The sequence below is a fragment of the Leptodactylus fuscus genome, chromosome 4 (genome assembly GCF_031893055.1).
Source record: "Leptodactylus fuscus isolate aLepFus1 chromosome 4, aLepFus1.hap2, whole genome shotgun sequence".
Classification (NCBI taxonomy): Eukaryota; Metazoa; Chordata; class Amphibia; order Anura; family Leptodactylidae; genus Leptodactylus; species Leptodactylus fuscus.
Window position 1 is genome coordinate 3,403,228 of NC_134268.1, and position 7,549 is coordinate 3,410,776.

A 7,549-nucleotide genomic window follows, 5' to 3' on the forward strand; every position below is an offset into this window, starting at 1 on the left:
GGGTGGGGATAAGACCAAGGGGTGGGGATAAGACCAAGGGGCAGATCATATGTTTCGACAATATTTCCATGGCGTTCTCACGCTGTTTCTAGATAATTCCACAGTCACCTCTTTGACCCCATGAACAATTTTTTTCCCAAAAGTCTCTGCAATGTCCCATAAAACTACATCAGTGAGCTGACTCCACATTAACCCTTCCTGTCCCCTCCCTTCTTACCTGTATTTTGGTAGTCACGCCCTCACCTGTCGGTACGACCTGCGCTCGCTGCCAGTGACAGCTCTTTGTGGCCGGCCGCTCGCACCACTGGACTCTTCGTCACTGACGTCTTCAGATCTTCATCTACTAGAATGAAACAAAAAGTCCTAAGTAAAATAAAAGTGACCCCTCCCCCGATGTCCCGGTCCGTTCTATACATCTAGATTCTCTCACACACCAGATAGCGGATGTTTTTCTGTATTTTCGTGTGTTGTATTTTTTAGTCCTCGGTCACACCTGCTGCCGTGGACGTCGCCTTCTCCTAAATTCTGTCCCTGACCTGACTTAGCGCTGAGTAGTCCCGGGTTATGTCTTCTATCGGGGTTATATCTGTGAGTATTATTTATATAGGAATAGTTTTTTCTTTGTGTTTTTATTTTTCTCACCAGGGTATTTCGTTGCAGTGAGATTCCCCTTGTCCCCATTCGCTCCCCGTGACCCCCTTTAACCCCGTACAATCCAATCCTCTGCCGCACTATATTATTCCTACATGGGGATCTTCATTTCTTTCATGGTTCTGGTTTAATCTCCCGTCCTCGGTCCCAGCAGGGAATGTTATTGCCTTGTCCCAAATTACTGAGCGTGACCTGGATTAGCCCTGAATAACCCTGCCCTGGATCGGCACTATTATATTATTTCAGTATCCTGATATTCTGTGCATTTGTATTTTTTCTTCCTTTTTGGTTTCTCCCGCCCCCTGAGTTCCTGAATAACCTCCTGTTACCTATGATGGACAGCCTTATATAGGGTACGTTCACCCGCGGCTAGCAGTACATCGGCCTCTGGTCGCGGCATCCGCTCCTGGTTAGTCCCCAATGAATGAGCCTAAAGAGGAGCGGGTCTTGAGAGACAGAAAAAAAAGCAGACTCCCCCCATTGAAGTCGTTTTTGGAGGCGGATTCCATGTCAAAATCCGCTGCCAAAAAACTCTGTGCACATACCCTTCTAGTAACCGCTACGAGTCCTCCCTGTGTCCGGCTGGAGTAGTACTAGTAGTAGTGCCTCACTGGTCCTATGCTGTGGCTTCTGATCCGGGCCTGGCTATATCTTACATTGTACAATATACTAATATATAATATACCGTAGACCAAGGGGGCGGGATCAGAAAACCTCTATATATACAGTATATACAGAGTACTGTGTGGATACACTGGACAGGTCACACGCTGGGGGTTATACTCCAGACATTATATACACGTATGGTTTGTGTCAGTGCAGCACTGAGTGTGCGGTATACATATATACATCCTATAGGTGGTGAGAAATCAGAACAGGAAGATTCATTATAAACCGGAAATAATTCTCTCTACAGAACGGGCATGAAAGGAGGCGAAAGTGATAAAAAATATCTGTAATATTAGGAAAGTAGATATAATGTGTTATTATTAAGTATAAAATGGATTCATGATATTAGTTCTAGTATTCGATACATTGTATTCTTATTTCTGATAGTTCTCCTCCTTGTGCGTTTCCTGCAGACTCTTCAGCAGTCTCTCATTGTGTATTACCATAAACCTTCTGTGTCATGTTCCTTGGCAGCGGCTGCCCCCTGGCACACAGGTCCAGGATTACCTCTGGCACGCTCAGACTGGTGCACTACGGCAGGGCGAGAACACCGAACTGTCAGGGGCGCTGCAGACAACGGATCCCCCTTCTAGTGCGACAACAAATGTCATATCTCCAGAGACTTGGAGTATACGGCAAATGTGTCCAGTTCAGCAAAATTCTGTCTACATCCAAACTACAAACGAGAAGTGGTACTGTGCACTGTCCATGTATACAGGGCTAGAGAAGTGGAACTGTGCACTGTCCATGTATACAGGACTAGAGAAGTGGTACTGTGCACTGTCTATATATACAGTATAGGAGCAGTAGTACTGTGCAGTGTGTATATATACAGTATAGGAGCAGTAGTACTGTGCAGTGTGTATATATACAGTATAGGAGCAGTAGTACTGTGCAGTGTGTATATATACAGTATAGGAGCAGTAGTACTGTGCAGTGCGTATATATACAGTATAGGAGCAGTAGTACTGTGCAGTGTGTATATATACAGTATAAGAGCAGTAGTACTGTGCAGTGTGTATATATACAGTATAGGAGCAGTAGTACTGTGCAGTGCGTATATATACAGTATAGGAGCAGTAGTACTGTGCAGTGTGTATATATACAGTATAAGAGCAGTAGTACTGTGCAGTGTATATATACAGTATAGGAGCAGTAGTACTGTGCAGTGCGTATATATACAGTATAGGAGCAGTAGTACTGTGCAGTGCGTATATATACAGTATAGGAGCAGTAGTACTGTGCAGTGTGTATATATACAGTATAAGAGCAGTAGTACTGTGCAGTGTATATATACAGTATAGGAGCAGTAGTACTGTGCACTGTGTATATATACAGTATAGGAGCAGTAGTACTGTGCAGTGTATATATACAGTATAGGAGCAGTAATACTGTGCAGTGTGTATATATACAGTATAGGAGCAGTAGTACTGTGCAGTGTGTATATATACAGTATAGGAGCAGTAGTACTGTGCAGTGCGTATATATACAGTATAGGAGCAGTAGTACTGTGCAGTGCGTATATATACAGTATAGGAGCAGTAGTACTGTGCAGTGTGTATATATACAGTATAGGAGCAGTAGTACTGTGCAGTGTGTATATACAGTATAGGAGCAGTAGTACTGTGCAGTGTGTATATATACAGTATAGGAGCAGTAGTACTGTGCAGTGTATATATACAGTATAGGAGCAGTAGTACTGTGCAGTGTGTATATATACAGTATAGGAGCAGTAGTACTGTGCAGTGTGTATATATACAGTATAGGAGCAGTAGTACTGTGCAGTGTGTATATATACAGTATAGGAGCAGTAGTACTGTGCAGTGTGTATATATACAGTATAGGAGCAGTAGTACTGTGCAGTGTGTATATATACAGTATAGGAGCAGTAGTACTGTGCAGTGTGTATATATACAGTATAGGAGCAGTAGTACTGTGCAGTGTATATATATACAGTATAGGAGCAGTAGTACTGTGCAGTGTGTATATATACAGTATAGGAGCAGTAGTACTGTGCAGTGTATATATACAGTATAGGAGCAGTAGTACTGTGCAGTGTGTATATATACAGTATAGGAGCAGTAGTACTGTGCAGTGTGTATATATACAGTATAGGAGCAGTAGTACTGTGCAGTGTTTATATATACAGTATAGGAGCAGTAGTACTGTGCAGTGTGTATATATACACAGTATAGGAGCAGTAGTACTGTGCAGTGTCTATATATACAGTATAGGAGCAGTAGTACTGTGCAGTGTGTATATATACAGTATAGGAGCAGTAGTACTGTGCAGTGTGTATATATACAGTATAGGAGCAGTAGTACTGTGCAGTGTGTATATATACAGTATAGGAGCAGTAGTACTGTGCAGTGTGTATATATACAGTATAGGAGCAGTAGTATTGTGCACTGTCTATATATACAGTATTGGAGCAGTAGTACTGTGCAGTGTGTATATATACAGTATAGGAGCAGTAGTACTGTGCAGTGTGTATATATACAGTATAGGAGCAGTAGTACTGTGCAGTGTGTATATATACAGTATAGGAGCAGTAGTACTGTGCACTGTCTATATATACAGTATAGGAGCAGTAGTACTGTGCAGTGTGTATATATACAGTATAGGAGCAGTAGTACTGTGCAGTGTGTATATATACAGTATAGGAGCAGTAGTACTGTGCAGTGTGTATATATACAGTATAGGAGCAGTAGTACTGTGCAGTGTGTATATATACAGTATAGGAGCAGTAGTACTGTGCAGTGTGTATATATACAGTATAGGAGCAGTAGTACTGTGCAGTGTGTATATATACAGTATAGGAGCAGTAGTACTGTGCAGTGTGTATATATACAGTATAGGAGCAGTAGTTCTGTGTAGTGTGTATATATACAGTATAGGAGCAGTAGTACTGTGCAGTGTGTATATATACAGTATAGGAGCAGTAGTACTGTGCAGTGTGTATATATACAGTGTACGGGGGATATTGTCACTCCTTAGGGAGAGACCACCATATAGGTGTGTGGAGACTTGTTAAGCCTTTAGCACTCCACTTTGCAAGGAACTATGGGAAGAATATGCAAATCCGCCTTCCATGATGTAATTAGGAAGACAGTTGCTGCCTCATTGTTGCAAACCAATAGAGGGCGCTCACTGGAATGTGCAAGCCTGTCTTAAGACAGGATTCCAGTGAAATAACCCAATAATGGCTGCTCCCTTTAGCCTCATGCCCGACCTTCCAAGAGGCCTTTGTTTAGCAATGACGCTGGGATTATTACCAGGTTATAGTCTCTCAATCGAGGACAGCTGTTTCGATCTGGTTGGATCTCATCAGCCCGATGTAGAGAGGACTAAAGGGAGCAGCCATTATTGGGTTATTTCACTGGAATCCTGTCTTAAGACAGGCTTGCACATTCCAGTGAGCGCCCTCTATTGGTTTGCAACAATGAGGCAGCAACTGTCTTCCTAATTACATCATGGAAGGCGGATTTGCATATTCTTCCCATTATATACAGTGTAGGAGCAGTAGTACTGTGCAGTGTGTATATATACAGTATAGGAGCAGTAGTACTGTGCAGTGTGTATATATACAGTATAGGAGCAGTAGTACTGTGCAGTGTGTATATATACAGTATACACACAAGGTTTACACACTGAAGATGAAATCACTAACTATCAGTAGTTGGAACATACAAGGGCTGAACGCCTCAGCCTTTGGATCTAAATCAAAAGATCCAGACTTCATAGACAGACTAAAAAACATAGACATTCAAATCCTCCTAGAGACATGGACCCGGGCAGATGACGAGTCCCTAACACCCATGGGCTACAAGGAATTCTCAGTGCCCGCCCAGAAAAATAAGACCACCAAACATGGCCGCCACTCAGGAGGCATACTAATATGGTACAAGGAGGAGCTCAAAGAACACGTAAAAGCTACCAAACGTGGAACTAATCACATATGGATAAAAATAAGCAGCTCCATCCTCAGCGGCCAGCAGGACATCTATCTCTGTGCAGTATATATGCCCCCACCAGGGTCCCCCTACCACCACCCCGACACTTACGAGGTCCTACAAAGGGAAGCTGTCCACTTCCAACCCAAAGGCAGAGTACTAATATGCGGAGACCTGAATGCAAGGACAGGCACAGAGTTAGACTACCTGCCTCCTGACGACAACCCACATACGCACGGTAGTGAGATCCACCACCCAGAACCCACACAGACAAGAAGAAACAGCCAAGACGGAACGGTCAACAAGAGTGGGAGACAACTGCTGAACATGTGCCGAAGCCTAGGACTGTACATAATAAACGGACGTACCACAGGCGATCCCAGAGGATGCTTCACACTAAACTCTCAAGTTAGCAACAGCGTGGTGGACTATGCCATTACAGACGCAGACCTGTCAGACATTGAAGACTTCACAATCGCACCTGACTCCCATCTATCAGACCACAACCAGATCCTACTATACATGAGAACCAGGAACAAAACACCCATACATGAGCCCCAACAGTCCGGCCTCTACAACCTACCAAGACATTTCAAATGGGCCAACCACCAGGCCATAGAATATAGCAACGCAACCAACCGACCCGAAATCAAGACACTGCTCACAAACTTCCATACAAACACCTATCAGCCAGACCAACAGGGAGTCACCAGAGCTGTGAAGGATCTCAAGTACACCCTACAGACCACAGCAGAACTAGCAGGCCTGAAACGAACCAAACCAATAAGACAAACCAACAAACAGTCCCACAAATGGTTCGACAGCGACTGCAAAGCACTACGCCATACCCTAAGAACAGCCTCCAACCAAAAACACAGGGACCCCAACAACAAGGAGGTGAGGGAAGCCTACAGCAATCTATGCAAGCAATACAAGGGCACCCTCAGAGAGAAGAAACAGAGATACCTCTCCCGCAGAATTGAGCAACTAGAGGACTCCCTCCAAGACAGCTCATTCTGGGAGACCTGGCACCACATGGGCACAAAGCCCAAGAAAAACTCTCTCCACATCCAAAATGGCAATATCTGGCTCAACTACTTCAGAGGTCTCTACAAAAACATCCCAGAAGAAGAACTAACTCCAGAACAGCAACAGATAATCACCAAACTGAGGGACATGGAGAAAGTCATCAAAGACTTCCAGAACCCTCTGGACTCGCCAATCACCATAAAAGATATACAGGAAAGAATTGCCGTGCTGAAAGGCAAAAAGGCCAGTGGCCTCGACGGCATCCTACCAGAGATGATCAAATACAGCCCTCCAGCAATACACGCGGCACTGGCAAAGCTATTCACCCTCGTGCTCAATGCTGGACACTTCCCCGAAGACTGGAACAAAGGGCTCATAACCCCCATCTACAAGAATGGGGACCAATATGACCCCAACAACTACAGAGGGATCTGCGTCAGCAGCACATAGCTAGGGAAACTGTTCAACAGCATCATCAATAACAGAATCCTCACCTTCCTCACACAACACGGGGTCCTCAGCAAGAGCCAAGCAGGGTTCATGCCAAACCACCGCACCACAGACCATATCTACACCCTGCACAGCCTCATCAAGACGCACGTCCACAACACCAGAAGAGGCAAGATATTCGCCTGCTTCGTGGACTTTAAGAAGGCGTTCGACTCAGTATGGCACCCAGGCCTACTTCTAAAACTCCTAGAGAGTGGAATAGGAGGAAGAACGTACGACGTCATCAAGAGCTCCTACACCGGAAACCAGTGCAGTGTGAAGGTGAATGGGAAAAGGACCGCATACTTCCAACAGGCCCGAGGGGTCAGACAAGGCTGTAGCCTGAGCCCAACGCTCTTCAACATCTATATCAATGAACTGGCTACAGCCCTGGAGGCCTCACCAACCCCAGGCCTCACCCTGAACAATGGAGAGGTGAAGTTCCTGCTATACGCCGATGACCTCCTACTCCTGGCCCCCACCGAGAAAGACCTCCAAGAAAGCCTGTCAGTGCTGGAAAAATTCAGCACCACATGGGCCCTACCCATCAACCAGAAGAAGACCAAAGTCATGGTATTCCAGAAGAAGGGCCACAATAAAGCCTCCACCACCCCACAATTCACACTGAACGGCTCCACACTGGAGAAAACCAACAGCTACACCTACCTGGGGCTGGAGCTCAGCCAATCAGGAAGCTTCAAAGCAGCAATAGAAACCCTGAAAGCAAAAGCCTGCAGAACCTTCTACGCCATCAGAAG